The sequence below is a fragment of the Nomascus leucogenys genome, chromosome 7b, assembly GCF_006542625.1.
Source record: "Nomascus leucogenys isolate Asia chromosome 7b, Asia_NLE_v1, whole genome shotgun sequence".
In the NCBI taxonomy this organism is placed as follows: domain Eukaryota; kingdom Metazoa; phylum Chordata; class Mammalia; order Primates; family Hylobatidae; genus Nomascus; species Nomascus leucogenys.
Genome location: NC_044387.1, coordinates 42912947 through 42930408, shown reverse-complemented (window position 1 = coordinate 42930408; position 17462 = coordinate 42912947). Strand labels below are relative to the sequence as shown.

The 17462-nt window shown below is 42.3% G+C and overlaps 1 long non-coding RNA gene across 1 annotated transcript in view; it reads left to right on the top strand.

Annotated features, from left to right (window-relative positions):
* The window catches only part of LOC115835895, a 52517-nt gene extending 35337 nt beyond the window's left edge, over positions 1-17180 (top strand). Inside the window, exons 3-6 of the long non-coding RNA XR_004030857.1 lie at positions 7348-7412; positions 8365-8525; positions 14829-14938; positions 15921-17180. This is a non-coding gene — a long non-coding RNA (uncharacterized LOC115835895). The remainder of the gene's footprint in view (positions 1-7347; positions 7413-8364; positions 8526-14828; positions 14939-15920) is intronic.
* The last annotated feature ends 282 nt before the right edge of the window (positions 17181-17462 follow it).

The window sequence follows — 17462 nt, the reverse complement described above, 5'->3', positions numbered from 1 at the left end:
GTAGTCATTCAGGAGCAGGTTGTTCAGTTTCCATATAGTTGAGCAGTTTTGAGTGAGTTTCTTAATCCTGAGTTCTAATTTGATTGCACTGTGATCTGAGAGACAGTTTGTTATCATTTCTGTTCTTTTACATTTGCTGAGGAGAGCTTTACTTCCAACTATGTGGTCAATTTTGGAATAGGTGTGGTGTGGTGCTGACAAAAATGTGTATTCTGTTGATTTGGGGTGGAGAGTTCTGTAGATGTCTATTAGGTCCTCTTGGTGCAAAGCTGAGTTCAATTCCTGGGTATCATTGTTAACTTTCTGTCTCATTGATCTGTCTAATGTTGACAGTGGGGTGTTAAAATCTCCCATTATTATTGTGTGGGAGTCTAAGTCTCTTTGTAGGTCACTCAGGACTTGCTTTATGAATCTGGGTGCTCCTGTATTGGGTGCATATATATTTAGGATAGTTAGCTCTTCTTGTTGAATTGATCCCTTTATCATTATGTAATGGCCTTCTTTGTCTCTTTTGATCTTTGTTGGTTTAAAGTATTTTATCAGAGACTAGGATTGCAACCCCTGCCTTTTTTTGTTTTCCATTTGCTTGGTAGATCTTCCTCCATCCCTTTATTTTGAGTCTATGTGTGTCTCTGCATGTGAGATGGGTTTCCTGAATATAGCACACTGATGGGTCTTGACTCCTTATCCAGTTTGCCAGTCTGTGTCTTTTAATTGGAGCATTTAGCCCATTTACATTTATAGTTAATATTGCTATGTGTGAATTTGATCCTGTCATTATGATGTTAGCTGGTTATTTTGCTCGTTAGTTGATACAATTTCTCCCTAGCCTTGATGGTCTTTACAATTTGGCATGTTTTTGCAGTGGCTGGTACTGGTTGTTCTTTTCCATGTTTGGTGCTTCCTTCAGGAGCTCTTTTAGGGCAGGCCTGGTGGTGACAAAATCTCTCAGCATTTGCTTGTCTGTAAAGTATTTTATTTCTCCTTCACTTATGAAGCTTAGTTTGGCTGGATATGAAATTCTGGGTTGAAAATTCTTTTCTTTAAGAATGTTGAATATTGGTCCCCACTCTCTTCTGGCTTGTAGAGCTTCTGCCGAGAGATCAGCTGTTAGTCTGATGGGCTTCCCTTTGTGGGTAACCCGACCTTTCTCTCTGGCCACCCTTAACATTTTTTCCTTCATTTCAACTTTGGTGAATCTGACAATTACGTGTCTTGGAGTTGCTCTTCTCGAGGAGTATCTTTGTGGCGTTCTCTGTATTTCCTGAATCTGAATGTTGGCCTGCCTTGCTAGATTGGGGAAGTTCTCCTGGATAATATCCTGCAGAGTGTTTTCCAACTTAGTTCCATTCTCCCTGTCACTTTCAGGTACACCAGTCAGATGTAGGTTTGGTCTTTTCACATAGTCCCATATTTCTTGGAGGCTTTGTTCGTTTCTGTTTATTCCTTTTTCTCTAAACTTCCATTCTCACTTCATTTCATTCATTTTATCTTCCATCACTGATACCCTTCCTTCCAGTTGATCGCAATGGCTACTGAGCCTTCTGCATTCTTCAAGTAGTTCTCAAAACTTGGCTTTCAGCTCCATCTGCTCCTTCAAGCACTTCTCTGCATTGGTTATTTTAGTTATACATTCGTCCAATTTTTTTTTTCAAAGTTTTTAATTTCTTTGCCATTGGTTTGAATTTCCTCCTGTAGCTCGGAGTAGTTTGATTGTCTGAAGCCTTCTCTCAACTCGTCAAAGTCATTCTCCATCCAGCTTTGTTCCATTGCTGGTGAGGAACTGCATTCCTCTGGAGGAGGAGAGGCACTCTGCTTTTTAGAGTTTCCAGTTTTTCTGCTCTGTTTTCTCCCCATCTTTGTATTTTTTTCTACTTTTGGTGTTTGATGATGGTGATGTCCAGATGCGTTTTTGGTGTGGATGTCCTTTCTGTTTGTTAGTTTTCCTTCTAACAGACAGGACCCTCAGCTGCAGGTCTGTTGGAGTTTGCTAGAGGTCCACTCCAGACCCTGTTTGGCTGGGTGTCAGCAGCAGTGGCTGCAGAACAGCAGATTTCCGTGAACCGCAAATTCAGCTGCCTGATCATTCCTCTGGAAGTTTTGTCTTAGAGGAGCACCTGGCCGAGTCAGTTGTCAGTGTGTCCCTACTGAGGCGTTCCTCCCAGTTAGGCTGCTCGGGGGTCAGGGACCCACTTGAGGAGACAGTCTGTCTGTTCTCAGATCTCCAGCTGTGTGCTGGGAGAACCACTACTCTCTTCAAAGCTGTCAGACAGGGACATTTAAGTCTGCAAAGGTTACTGCTGACTTTTTGTTTGTCTGTGCCCTGCCCCCAGAGTTGGAGCCTACAGAGGCAGGCAGGCCTCCTTGAGCTGTGATGGGCTCCACCCAGTTCGAGCTTCCTGGCTGCTTTGTTTACCTAAGCAAGCCTGGGCAATGGTGGGCGCCCCTCCCCCAGCCTCACTCCCACCTTGCAGCTTGATCTCAGACTGCTGTGCTAGCAATCATTAAGACTCCGTGGGCGTAGGACCCTCTGAGCCAGGTGCGGGACACAATCTCCTGGTGTGCCATTTTCCAAGCCCTTTGGAAAAGCACAGTATTAGGGTGGGAGTGACCTGATTTTCCAGGTGCCATCTGTCACCCCTTTCTTTGACTAGGAAAGAGAACTCCCTGACCCCTTGCACTTCCCGAGTGAGGCAATGCCTCGCCCTGCTTCAGCTCATGCACAGTGCGCTGCACTGACTGTCCTGCACCCACTGTTTGGCACTCCCTGGTGAGATGAACCCGGTACCTCAGATGGAAATGCAGAAATCACCTGTCTTCTGCGTCGCTCACGCTGGGAGCTGTAGACCAGAGCTGTTCCTATTCGGCCATCTTGGCTCCACCCCTATGTGCCACATTTTCTTAATCCAGTCTATCATTGATGGACATTTGGGTTAGTTCCAAGTCTTTGCTATTGTGAATAGTACCGCAATAAACATACGTGTGCATGTGTCTTTATAGCAGCATGATTTATAATCCTTTGGGTATATGCCCAGTAATTGGATGGCTGGGTCAAATGGCATTTCTAGTTCTAGATCCTTGAGGAATTGCTACACTGTCTTCCACAGTGGTTGAACTAGTTTACAGTCCCACCAACAGTGTAAAAGTGTTCCTATTTCTCCACATCCTCTCCAGCACCTGTTGTTTCCTGACTTTTTAATGATCACCATTCTAACTGGTGTGAGATGGTATCTCATTGTGGTTTTGATTTGCGTTTCTCTGATGGCCAGTGATGATGAGCATTTTTTCATGTGTCTGTTGGCCGCATAAATGTCTCCTTTTGAGATGTGTCTGTTCATATCCTTTGCCCACTTTTTGATGGGATTCTTTGATTTTTTTCTTGTAAATTTGTTTAAGTTCTTTGTAGATTCTGGATATTAGCCCTGTGTCAGATGGATAGATTGCAAAAATTGTCTCCCATTCTGTAGGTTGCCTGTTCACTCTGATGGTAGTTTCTTTTGCTGTGCAGAAGCTCTTTAGTTTAATTAGATCCCATTTGTCAATTTTGGCTTTTGTTGCCATTGCTTTTGGTGTTTTAGTCATGAAGTCTTTGCCCATGCCTATGTCCTGAATGGTATTGCCTAAGTTTTCTTCTAGGGTTTTTATGGTTTTAGGTCTAACATGTAAGTCTTTAATACACCTTGAATTAATTTTTGTATAAAGATGTAAGGAAGGGATCCACTTTCAGCTTTCTATATATGGCTAGCCAGTTTTTCCACCACCATTTAATAAATAGGGAATCCTTTCCCCATTTCTTGTTTTTGTCAGGTTTGTCAAAGTTCAGCTGGTTGTAGATGTGTGATATTATCTCTGGGGGCTCTATTCTTTTCCGTTGGTCTATCTCTCTGTTTTGGTACCAGTACCATGCTGTGTTGCTTACTGTAGGCTTGTAGTATAGTTTGAAATCAGGTAGCATGATGACTCCAGCTTTGTTCTTTTGGCTTATGGCAATCCAACACATTCTTTATATGGCAGTCACAGTGGGTCTTAAATATGAATCTGTTCATATCACTTTCCTTTCAAAGTGTATTCTTCAATGCTTCTTATTCTCTTAGAGACTAGACTTTTCAAGAGTACCCTTGAGATCCTTTGTAACATGGCCTCTTCTACCCTTCCAGTCTCCTTGTGTCACAACACTCTTCACTCACTCTTTATGTTCTAGCTATTTTCATCTTCTTTCAGTTTCTTGTGTATCCTATACTCTTCTCTACCTCCAGACCTCTTTTTCCTTCTGGAATATCACCTGTATTTTCACTCAGTTGTCCCAGGGAGACCTTCTCTGATCCCCCAGCCTAAACTCCCACAGCATCCCATACTACCCCCTTTTTGATGTTCTTCAGATGGAGACTTCCTAGTCCAACAACTGACTCTCCCAATAGACCTTAAGATCTATGAGGGCAAGAGGTTTGTTTGTTGTGATCATTGCTGTATCCCCAACACAGTATCTGACACTCAATAGATGCTTAAAATTATTTGTTGGATCAGTAAATGTATATCATACTCTTCTCTGTTATTTGTCTTTGAATGGGGGTCTCTAGGTAACACAGAACCCTAACCTGTAAGCACCCAAGTAGGCTAATTAGTAAGGAGCCTTTTCATCTGCCCACTGGATTACAGTGGGGAACTAGGAGCATTGCATGCCACCAAGAACACGTTTTGAATTCGTCTCTTCCCAGTTCTCTTATCATATTTATGTCTCAAATTCATCAACCTCTCTAAAGAGTCCTGGGTTCATTCTCTTGAGAAGGTTCTGGGGGATTCCATAGTTTAATTTACATTTGTATCTGCCACCTGTAGAGCCCATTAAAGAGAAAATGACAGTGGCAAGAACATGGCTGTGGAGAAACTTCCTGAAATCTGCCAGTGATTATAGCCACAGAATGACTTCAGTGTTTTTTTTTTAATGTTTGGATCTATTGGCTCTCCATGAATGTGGTGACCTTGTGGTGACTTCCACCTTTCATTCAAAACTGACTCAGAGACAACTTGGGTTTAAAGACTATAGCAATAACTTTAGATGTGGAACTTGAGTTTCCTTCTCTGTGCACTCACCTGTTCTTTGTTTATAGCTACACACACTTTCTTTTCTTTTTTTAACCTGGAAGAGGAGAGGCATTGTTTCAGATATCTCAAACAAGGTTGAAAAATGTCCACAGCCAGTTCCCAGGAAAAATGACCCTTTCTGTCTAGTAGTCTCTCCCATTTTAGTTCCTTGTGTTTGTATGAGTTTCCTTCCTTCTCTTGTACTTCTTGATGTTCATGAAACGTGTACCCAGTACCTACCTGTTCATGAAATCTGTACTCAGTGTGCTCTCTGGCCAACTACTTCCTAGTCCCCTGAGAGCACAGCCAGCCACATTTGGTAGAAATGGAGAAGCATCTACTCTCTTCTGCCACGCAGACTGGCTTCAGTCTCCTCAACATCACTTCAGTCAACTCTAGTCTTAGGCTTTGACATAATGTAACCACCCAACATGTTCACCTTGCCTGCTCCCTAGACAGAGCTGATTTATGAAGACAGGGGAATTGCAAAAGAGAAAGAGTAATTCACAGAGCCAGCTGTGCGGGAGACTGGAGTTTTATTATTACTCAAATCAGTCTTACTGAGAACTTGGGGATCAGAGTTTTTCAGGATAATTTGGTGAGTAGGTGGGTCAGTGAATCAGGAATTCTGATTGTTCAGGTCTGAGATGAACTCATAAGGAGTTGAAGCTGTCCTCTTGCACTGAGTCAGTTCCTGGGTCAGGGTCACAAGACCAGATGAGCCAGTTTATCAATCTGTGTGGTGCCAGTTGATCCATCAAGTGCAGGGTCTGCAAAATATCTCAAGCACTGATCTTAAGTTTTACAATAGTGATGTTATCCCCAGGACCAATTTGGGGAGATTCAGAATTTTGTAGCCTCCAGCTGCATGACTCCTAAATCATAATTTCTAATCTTTTAGCTAATTTTTTAGTCCTGCAAAGGCAGTCTAGTCCTCAGGCAGAAAGGGGGTTTGTTTTGGGAAAGGGCTGTTAACATCCTTGTTTCAAAGCTAAACCATAAACTAAGTTTCTCCCAGAGTTATTTTGGCCTATACCCAGGAATGAACAAGGACAGCTTGGAGTTTAGAAGCAAGGTAGAGTTGGTTAGTTCAGATCTCTTTCACTGCCTCAATTATAATTTTGCAATGGCGGTCTCAACAATGTGAGGCTGTATCTTTAAAAGAGAAAGTAAGTCACAAAATAAAGTATAACCTATGTTTGCAATGATAATTGAAATGAGGTTGCTTTGGTATAGTGAAGACTAATTTTTCACTTCATTTCCCATTTTACGGCCCATCAGTAACTTCCTGTATTTTCTTTTTGGCAGACATCCTCAACCACAGAGGAGAAACTGGCAATTTAAAAACAGCCAGATATCTGGTGCTATTTCAAAGTCATAATAGAGACCTGTGATACCTTGCTGTGGTGTTGGACTCAGTTTATGTCTTCCATCTTCCTTTGGTAGACAGAAGAATTAGTCTGGTTTATGATGAATTTTGTATATGTTTACTGGAAAGTGTTCTGCCTTAAAGAAACTTTTCATCATAGCCAAAAGCACATTGCAGGAAGATGCCCTGCATAGACCTGTGTGTGCTTGTAAGTGGCAAATTTCAGACATTGGAGAATGTGGCTTTCTCTTGTGTTTGAAAGTACAGAGAGTTTTATGGATTCCCAGATGCTAGGCTAAGGATGATTAATATATAGTCTGTTGGCCTCAGTCATCTCTAGCTATTCATCACCCAATGATACACTCAACCACGTTCATGAGTTTAAAGAATCAGAAAGTGAGGAAAGGGTAAGGGCAAATGATCTGAAATATATCAATGGAAGCTCATTTCTGATTGGTGCTATCGTTTAGGTTTATGACAGGTTCTTCATAAACCACTATGTGTGTGTAAAATGCATCAGAGACTTCTCACACCAGACCAAACCAGACTAGACAGAGTTATTTCACACAGTAATCACCAAACATTCCTATCTTTTAAATATAAGGAGCCAATCTATTGTAACCTCCTCTGCAAACACTGTTGTATTTATTCTTTCTCTTTTAATGCTTGACACTTAACCTGAATGCCTTCTTTTATGTATTCAGTTTGAAAAAAACAGGATATAGAAAGCATCATTTGATTTTTAAATTTCCATTCCTGGGTAGATGTTTTGGTTATTAAAAAATAGCTCAACCCTATTTGTTTGAGACATATATGCAGGCAAATGGGTACATTTAGGGATTTATTTATTTATTTATTTTGTCCTTCTATTTCCCTGTCCACATTTGTGCTTGTAGATCTGTGTCTCTGGAGATCCCTTTGCTCAGCCATCAGATCAAGCAGGCACCCATAGTTCATAATGGTAAGCAAGCCCATGTAGTTAAAAAAAAAAAAGAAAAAAAGTTGGTGAGCAGGAAGAATATGTAGGCAGCATGAGTCTGCACTGAACAGAGCAGAAGCAGCTTGTCCAGGGAAGTCAGAGTTGCACCAGGGGTGTGGCAGGAGCATCTACCACAGGATGGTGGTGTCTGCCAGGGTCACTAATTATTTTGCAGTCAGAAAGTGCCTGGTGAAAGGCTTAAAGGAGAAATTCAACGCAGTTTCCTTTTATCTGCCTCTCCAATTGATGTCTATACAGAGCAAACAGGGCTCCCCAGACATACCAGTCTGTTTCAGATACACAAGATTAAGTAGCTAGTGACATTCAAGACCAATCAGCCCACCCAGGAGGACTGAAACCAGTGGAAAAGCTGTCAGATTTCGCCTTTTCTCCATTAATCTTAAAGCTTTTCAGTGGTGCCAGGTCGCATCTCCATCAGACAAGCTGAGAAGAGTGTCCTGCAACTTTCTACACCCCCAACCCCCACACCAAGGAGAGTAACCCCTTCATTGCTGAGCTGATCTCTTAGGATATAGGGGATTCTTTTCACGGACAGAAACAGATCTTCACTGGCTCCACTGCTTTTCAATACTGGAGGAAGCTGGAAGCAGAAGGCGGGGTCCTTCCTCCTTACAAGTTCATAGCTGGTCCACTCCCTGGAGGCTGTGCCACATGGACCTCAGAGATCGGCCGCCCTTGAGAAGAGACGGCTTTAGGGGTGACCGTGGGACAACTAAGGAAACAGGTGTTCCCCTAGTAGTCTGGAAGCTTCACCTACCTGACACAGTGTGTGGAAGGAGAGAGAGAAAGCTAGAGGGAGAGAACGCAGGGAAAGATGAGAGAAAAGAAGAAAGAAGGTGCAAATAAAGAGAATGAAGTGCGAATTTGTAACGGTCCTTTCCCCATACCTCATTTTAAATCCCTTTGGAAGCAGATGATGACCTGGGCAAAAGGTCACCAGTAAGGAGCAAAGGGACCTGCCTGCCACTCTTAAGCAGAGCGCCTGCTGAATCAGGATTTTCAAAGCTCTGGCTGAGTGCCTGGCTGGGGGCTGTGTGTGCAGATGCCACAAGATGGACAAGACTGAGGACGCAGGTGAGCATTTCTCAGTGCAGTCAGGGGTGGGAGAGTCCTGTGGCTTCCAGAAACCCAGCTTTGCCTTTGAAGACAGAACTCAGAGAACTGCTGGCTGGAGGGTGCCAGGGTCTTTTCCTGCTTTCTATTTACCCCTGAGAGCCTTTTCTGTGGTGTTTATATCACTGTCAGCCCGAGTCTACCCTCAACAATAGGTGTCTGAGAAAGCTGTGGGCCCAGTTCCTACAGCTGGGTTGATTTATACCAGCAGATGTAGACTGATCCCACTCAAAATTGAAACTCTGGCCTCCACTAAAATCTTTCACAGCTCATATAGTTTTAACACACACACACACACACAAACACACTCTCTCTCTCTCTCCTAGTTAAAAATCACCCATTCTCCCACCAGTTAGAATGGCCATCATTAAAAAGTCAGGAAACAACAGGTGCTGGAGAGGATGTGGAGAAATAGGAACACTTTTATACTGTTGGTGGGACTGTAAACTAGTTCAACCATTGTGGAAGTCAGTGTGGCGATTCCTCAGAGATCTAGAACTAGAAATACCATTTGACCCAGCCATCCCATTACTGGGTATATACCCAAAGGACTATAAATCATGCTGCTATAAAGACACATGCACACATATGTTTATTGAGGCACTATTCATAATAGCAAAGACTTGGAACCAACCCAAATGTCCAACAATGATAGACTGGATTAAGAAAATGTGGCACATATACACCATGGAATACTATGCAGCCGTAAAAAATGATGAGTTCATGTCCTTTGTAGGGACATGGATGAAACTGGAAATCGTCATTCTCAGTAAACTATCTCAAGGACAAAAAACCAAACACCGCATGTTCTCACTCATAGGTGGGAATTGAGCAATGAGAACACATGGACACAGGAAGGGGAACATCACACTCCAGGGACTGTTGTGGGGTGGGGGGAGGGGGGAGGGACAGCATTAGGAGATACACCTAATGCTAAATGACAAGTTAATGGGTGCAGCACACCAACATGGCACATGGATACATATGTAACCTGCACATTGTGCACATGTACCCTAAAACCTAAAGTATAATTAAAAAAAAAAATCACCCATTCTTGAGCAGTATAGATTACTCTCTGGATGGGTTATCTTGTTCCTGTTAGTCGGTGTGTGCTTCCCACAGCTCCTACCCCACCCCAGATGGCTGCTGGCAGCAAGGCCTCAGCCTGTTTCCAATGTGCAAGGATTATAAAGTAGACCTCTGGGTGACTTGTTTTTAGGGCAACTTTCTGTACAGTCCGTAGACTCATTTAAATATCTTTTGTTACATCAAAGAAGTCACCCTTCACAGCAGTCCTGGTGAACCAGGCCATCACCCAGAGTTATAGCATCACTTATAGATTAAAATGTTAATAAGCACAAAACTATGCAAAGGTAGACTTGTGATGTTGTCAGTCGCACCTTACCTGTAGGGAACAGATGTGCCATTGTTGTGTATATTAATATCTTTTCTCAAAGGAATATTAACCCAGAAGGAAACAAATAATAGGCATAATTATATCTAGGCATAATGACATATATATTGAATACTACCTTTGTCAGTATTATGCAACCACATTTATCCTAACTGACCATTATTGAATACTTTGATAAACACTCACTAATAAAAGGGTGCCCAGCACAAGACTGTGCATAGAGTTGATGCTCAATAATTTTCCAATTTATTATGTGCATGTCCTGACTAGTACATTCAGTATACAAAGCACTTAGGTATTCGTATGGAATGTAAATTCTAGTATCAGCATCATCCACCCTCTAATATTACAGTTAAGAAAAAGATAAGGACTCCCACAAAGGGAACTTAAAACCCTGAGGCCAAGTGTTTTGTCTAGGAATTTAACAGAGGCTTTGTGTGATAAGAGTCTCTCTAGGAAGGGCCAGCACTCAAGATTGTATTACCATTACAATGGCAAAAACCACAATTACTTTTGCGCCAACCTAATAATCACCCTGTATGGCTGCAGTCCAGTCTGGGTTGCTGGGCCAGCAGATCATGCTGCTTAATATCTACCCCATAGCATCTGCTAAACTGAGGACACAGGAGATCCCAGACAGGTAACTGGTGAAGGAATTGAATGAGCATCTGAGAAGGTAGCCAGCTTCTGGACACAGATGGCCAGCAGGATATCTCCATAGGAGCAGCCTCTACTACTTTTTGCTTTTAAACGTGTGAACGCATCTTTGCACTCTTGCAGAAATTCAGAATTGGGCCAGTACTACTTCCTGTTAAAAGGAGAAAGCAATCACTCCTTGGCTGCTGGTGACTGGGGAAGAAAGGTGAAGGGCCTGACTCTGCCATGTGTGGACCTCCCCACACAGACCCTTACACAGCAAGTTGCTAGAATTGCCTCCTCACCGTAGAGAGGAAAGGGAAATGGGGCAGGTTTCTTCTATCATCTCCATCTTCATCACAGGCCCTCACACTGACAGCTACTCAAAGGGCTTGCTAACCAAATTCTTGGGCCCTTCCAGGTAGATAATATTATTTCTTGATCACTCAATATAGGATTTGTATGTTATATGGGCATATGTGAATTTAATATCAGTGTTATAACTTTCTCAGTGACTTCCAAAGGAATCTATGGTTTAACTTTATTTGTATTATGAAAGGAAAAAAGTTGTAAGCAGTGTAGATTTAGAAATAAAGCAGTGGGAGTGGAAAAGCCAGCAGCCCAGCATCGCTTATTTAAAACTCGTTCTATGATTGTGAAGAACCTGCACTTTTCCAGGACTTGTCTCTCTTATCTCCCTTCCACCTTGTTCTATATTTTGACCTTTCATGACCACATCTCCTACCATCTTTATAGTCTATCTTGTGTGGGTAGGGACCTATTTTGGCCAGATCCAGAATCATCTGGCGCCTTCTCTTTCTTGGTTCTTTTTACTTTATATGTTATTCTGAGCATGGGTCACCCCTCAGCTCCCTTCTTACCTTCTCCTAATCATAGTCACAGGACAATCATTGTCAGGAAGAACGTCTAGTTCTAATCACATTGAAATATGCAGTAACATCTAGTTGGATAATTTTCAATAAATCTCTACTAGGAATTGAGCTATTTTTGCCCTTAACTTTCCTGATAGCTTCATCAGAAAAGCAGCTTATTTAAAATAAAATGTGCTGGGGGCATTTGGAAACCATCCCTGCCATCATTATCTTCTAGGCCAGGCCTTGACTTCCAAGGCTTATCATATGCAAGTTAGGAGTTTCAATTGATAACTTGATGCAACAGAAACAGGTGGGGCAAGGCTTCCAGAAAAAAAGGCCTTAGCCAGCCTGGAGGCAGGGGCCTGGGGTCCTCCCTGAGGATGCTGATAGAAGTTAGATTCTTTATTGCTCACATGAAACAGCCTTTATGGTCCACACACTGGGCCTCCACACAATGGATTTTCAGTCAACAATCTGAGGGGGTTATGGTATTTGTTAGATGCCTTAAATGTATATTTTCTGGCAAAATGAAATGGTTTCTGTCAAAAGTCAGGATAAGTCAAGGGATATTCTTGAGGGGAATTTAATGCAGTGGAGAGGCTTTCAACATTTCAAAAAGTGTTGGCAGTAAAACATTTGTTCATAATAAGACATGAACATTTAAAAATATTTAAAAGTGCATTTGTTTAGTTAGCAAGAAGTGTTTGAAACTAATTGACTCAGTTGGATCTGAAGAAGTTGGTAAAAGGGGTTTTGAGGGTGAATAGGCTCAGTCTGAAACACAGGTGACTTTAGGAGCCTGTAAATGCTATCCCTATGTTAAGCACCTAGATCACCAGAGACTTCATTTTTGTATTATATTTCTCTGGACCCCTAGAGACGCAACTTTACAGAGTCAGTCTTTGAAAGAGCTTGAGAGACTGGGCACGGTGGCTCATGCCTGTAATCCCAGCACTTTGGAATGCCAAGGCAGGTGGATAACCTGAGGTCAGGAGTTCGAGACCAGCCTGGCCAACATGGCAAAATGCCATCTCTACTGAAAATACAAAAATTAGCTGGGCGTGGTGGCGCTTGCCTGTAATCTCAGCTAGTTGGAAGGCTGAGGCAGGAGAATCACTTGAACCCAGGAGGCAGAGGTTGCAGTGAGCCAAGACTGCACCATTGCACTCCAGCCTGGGCAAAAAGCAAAACTCCATCTCAAAACCAGAAAAGCTTGAGATAAGCTGTGGGGGTTGTGGGGGTGGAAGGGAGGTGAGACAAGAAAGGTGCCACTCTCTCTCTCTTTGTATGTGTTTGTGTGTGTGCATTCAGAACTGCTTCAGTGAAGTTGCTTACTGCCTCATACCTAAGCATAGTTCAGGAACAAGAAAAAGTTTGTCTAGCCTCCTCCGAGTAGACATCAAGAATGATATAATCCACTGTGTTCTGCCTTAGACTTGAGCTTGCTAGCATCTAAAGCCAGGATTTGGGCTCCATTGCTGTTATCTTCCTTTTGCCAGGGCTTCTTGATATGATTTTCCGCCTTTTGAACTTGCTCTTGGTCATGCCAAGGTACTGATATATCGGTTCCAATGCTTATAGTGACCTTACCATCAAGACTTTGCATGCTGTCTGTGGTATACAGAGTGTAAACATGCCAGGAAGTGTTTGGTTGGATTGGAAGGATTTTGAAACCACTTCTTTTGCTTTAGAACAAAAAACGTCTAAAACTATGTGCTGTGGAGTACCTGGAGAACCTTCCAGAGGCCCACACAGAAAAGGACCTTTGATTTGGTCACTGGAACTGCTCTCAGCATACAATAGTCCTAACCTCCTTTGGCTGCTTTGCTTCTTTGACTCACTTCCTGACCCAGACTTCCGTTTAGAAAGGAATCCTATGTTTCTGGTCATTTCCCAACAGGCTGTTCTGCCTGGTTGGCTGTTTAAAGATGTGGTGCTTTGTGATGTGTTGCATCTCAGGGCATCTTTGAGGCATTTCTCTTGACCACCCTGCTTGCAGCTGCCCACTTCCTCTCCCTTCCAACAGCTGTTCTGATGTCCTGCTGTCATCCTCTCTGTATACAGCAGACAAGCAGTCTCGCTGCAGCTAGCATCCATCCTGTCAGTGTCGGTGGGCTGGCTGCATTCCAGGACATGGGTAGATGGATGTAAGAGGACAAGCTTGGGAACCAAATGTTGGCAAGGGAATGGAATGAACACAAAGCCCTCCGCTAGTGATCATCAAGGAGGGGTGATAGGATTATCTCTCTCAGTTGATGACCTTTGAATTCTCAGTCTCTGGAAGAACTTTGACATCCAGGGAGCCTTTGAGGGATAATGTCTTCTAAAAGGAATCTTTGTGTGATAGTGTCCTCTAAGGGCACATGTTTTCTTTAAAGGCTTGTTGTTTTGCAAACTCAGAAAGGTTTCTACTAGCTCTAATAAGCCTGTGGCTTCCCAGCAACCTGGCCCCAGCCCCTGTATATTCCAAAAGCAGTGATCATAGAATTAGACAAGCAAAGAAGCTAATCTGATGATGTACACAGTTTGTAAGCATGTGTTAAACTTCAGGATAAGGAATGTGTAAAGCAGACAAGAAGTGGCAGCTTATACCTTCCTACTCCATCTTTCAGGATGAACTGAGAGTGCTGATGTTCCTTTCCTTTCAAAACTTGCACAAAGAAAATTTTGGAGAAGGAATTGGAGGTCATGCCACAAATCCTGAGCTGGGGAACCACATGCTGTGGTGGAAATAGGAGCGCAGAGGCTAGATTTCCAGGACATTCTGCAGTGGGAGGTGGATGGGGCATTGTGATAGCTTTAGTTTTCAGGAAACAGGAATGAGGAACAGAATGGAAAATGGTGAGACAAATGAGGCAAATGCAACTGACATTTGTCATTTTTGGCTACCTAGTATGTAAACTACCTTTCATGTTTGAGAAATTTCCTGCCTATAGGCCAGAAATCCCCCTTCACTAGCCCTCCCTGCAGCTCAAGTGTAAGCATGTGCCCTAGGGTGGATCCCTCAGATGCATCACCCCAGCCTTTGAACAGGGAGCCAGTGGCACAAAGAGGCAGAAATAGGAGAGAACCCATTTGGTTGTAGTGGTGCCAATACTGCTAACATTCAGCTCCCTGTGTTCCATGGGGACTGGAGAGCCTCACTGGTCTTGGGTCTCTGCTCCCACCTGTCCTCTGAGCCCAGTGTTCTTGAAGAGTTTGTGAGCTACCTCATATCCTTTGAAAAAAGTGTATTTTCTGCTTCAGTCAGACATAGTTTCTGTTGCTGGCAAAATGAAACTTCAAAATGAAACCAGAGCTGCCTCTGACTCTCACCCCACATATTTGAATCAAACTCAGATTTCCTACAACAGCAGGCTTCTGATGCCCAGGCCTCAGTTCTGAACTCTGGAGGCTACAACCTGGCCTGCTTATAGACGGGGGACCAAATGAACGTAAAGAGGAGACGGGTGAGGAGAGGACTGGGTGGCAGGGACATATGATCTGGTCAGGGAACAAGAACAAGCAAGTGGCAGCACTAAGGGTTCAACACAGGGAGGGCCTGAGAAGATTGAGGCATGAGCAGGGAGGTGGGCATGGTTTGTGACTCTGCCAGATTCAGAAGGTTGGGGATGAGGGACTCACCCTGAGTTGTGTTTGCCCAGGAAGCCCAGACTCGCCGAGCAGGCCAAGGTAAACAAACAAAGAAAAGCATGCTAGTTTTCTAGACGAGGAAGGCAATGTGTCAAAATCTCTCACTTGGGCCATCCCAGTGGAGAAACGCAGAACTCTATGAAAGACCATGTTCTCTTCTTCCCTGTGCTTTGGGGGCTAATGTTGATAACTGGGGTTTAGCACGTTAAAGAATAAGTCATGCAACCTACCATCTGGAGAATCTATGCAATTCCCCTTCAATCGGAGCTGACTGTACACACACACCTTGAGACCTAAACAATCTAATAGCACTAGATGGTTCCCTAGGAAGCAAATTAATTAGACATTTCTCTAAAGATATAGTCCAGTTGGGGTTAAAATTTGGAAAAGTTCTTTGTAGTATTGGGGGGCAAAGGAACCAAGATTTTATTTGAAGTAGAGAGTGGCTGAAATTACGGCACAATCTGCAGGCCAGGCAATATTCTGGAGTTTTGTTTTAGGCTAAGAATAGGTGCTTGGCTTCCCAGTTGCTGGAATTAGTACTCCAGCTACCTATACAGCCCTCCAATATTTAGAAGAGTGGCCCAGGTATTAGGAAGAGCATGGCAGAGACTTATGAATTTTCTAGAGGTAGAAGAATTCATTAATTTATCTACTTATTTGACAAATACTTATTAAACACTTTATACACTTGGCACTGTTGCCTGGGCCTTTCTCACCATGAAAATTGAGATAATGCTCTTATTTAATCCACACAATAGCCCTGAGATAGGTCTATTTGTTCTCCTCATTTTACAGATGAGGAAACTGAAGCAACTGTTAAAGAAGAGGATATCAAAAGGGACAGGCATTGATGATGATATCAGAGCTTCTTCCTGGGGAATCTCAGCCTCACATGGTGGAGTATGACAAAAGGAAAAAAATAAGGCTCTCCACATACTTTCCTGGCAGTCTATGAGGGTCAGGGTTGATTTTGTGTCCCTAAAATGTCACATGAGATTCATAGGCACTTCCAAAGGAGCAGTCTAGCAAGTAAAAGAGTAGATGTGGGGCTGTGTGGAGACCATTGTTTGGGTAATCTTTTCCAAACAGTAGGAATATACCAGCTTCAAACGGTAGGAATATACCAGCTTGTAAAGATTTGCCCACTTAGCTTCAAGTCTCTCTGAACACATTTCCCCCACTCTATGAATAGATGAAGACATACAAATGGAACTCTTTTGATATTCTTAAGTGAAAAACATGATATGGAATAGCAGATAAATACAAACAATTTCTTATCCAGCAAAGAGCTCCAGAAATATTTTGACTTCATTTAAAACAGTTATATAAATATGTGCTGGTGGAATTTTTTTCTAAACCAAATACCCTGAAGGATTTTAGTTGTCTATCTACAACTTTTTGCTTGTGGAAAATGTTGACTTCCTGGTTACTTTGACTTGTGTTCACCTGAAATTTTGCTTTTGCAGTAGTTTTTCTTATGATTTAGTGGCATTGCCTGTCCAGTGACAGGAAGTGGTGTTCTTATTGGGACTAATATGTGTTATGGCCCTGGAACCAGCAGAAGCCACTCCTGCTTTTTTCCACACTCTTCTTTCTATAGAAGAGAAGGGAATGGGGATCCCACATGGCATTCACTGCCTTGGGCATACTGAGATTTCTTTGCAAAAGGAGAAACAGCACCAGCAACTAAGCATTTTAGCCCATTTTCTTTTACTTCTTCTATGATTCTTTGCCACTTAGCAATGCCAATCAATTGATTTGGGACTGGAAATACATTTCTTATACAATCTTCAAGTTTTCTTTTATGAGAACATAACTTTCATCTGCTATTACTCCCCACTTCTCTCCTTTCAAATGTAATATTTGGGTCAGTCCTTGAAAGTGAACTGAGTTGAGTTCTCATGGCCCATAAAAGAACATATTCAAAATGTATCATTTTCTTTATGTCACAGATAAAAGATCATTAATTGTATATAAAATTTCCATATAATTTTTAAAATTTTTATTTTGCAATAATTTATTTTAGATTTACATTAAAGTTGCAAGGAAGGTACAGAGAGTTTCTGTATGCCTTTCACTCAGTTTCTCCTAATGTTAACATCTTACATAATCATGGTACCATTTTCAAAACTGAGAAATTAACATTGGTATTTTGCTATTAACAACAGACTTTACTCAAATGTGAATAGTGTTTTCATGAATGCCCATTTTTATTTCTAGGATTCATTCAGGATACAACTTTATCAGATTCATTTATTAGTTTTAACAGTTTTTTGATGGAGTCTTTAGGGCTTTCTATATATAAGATCATGTTGTCTGAAAGCCAAGAACAGTTTA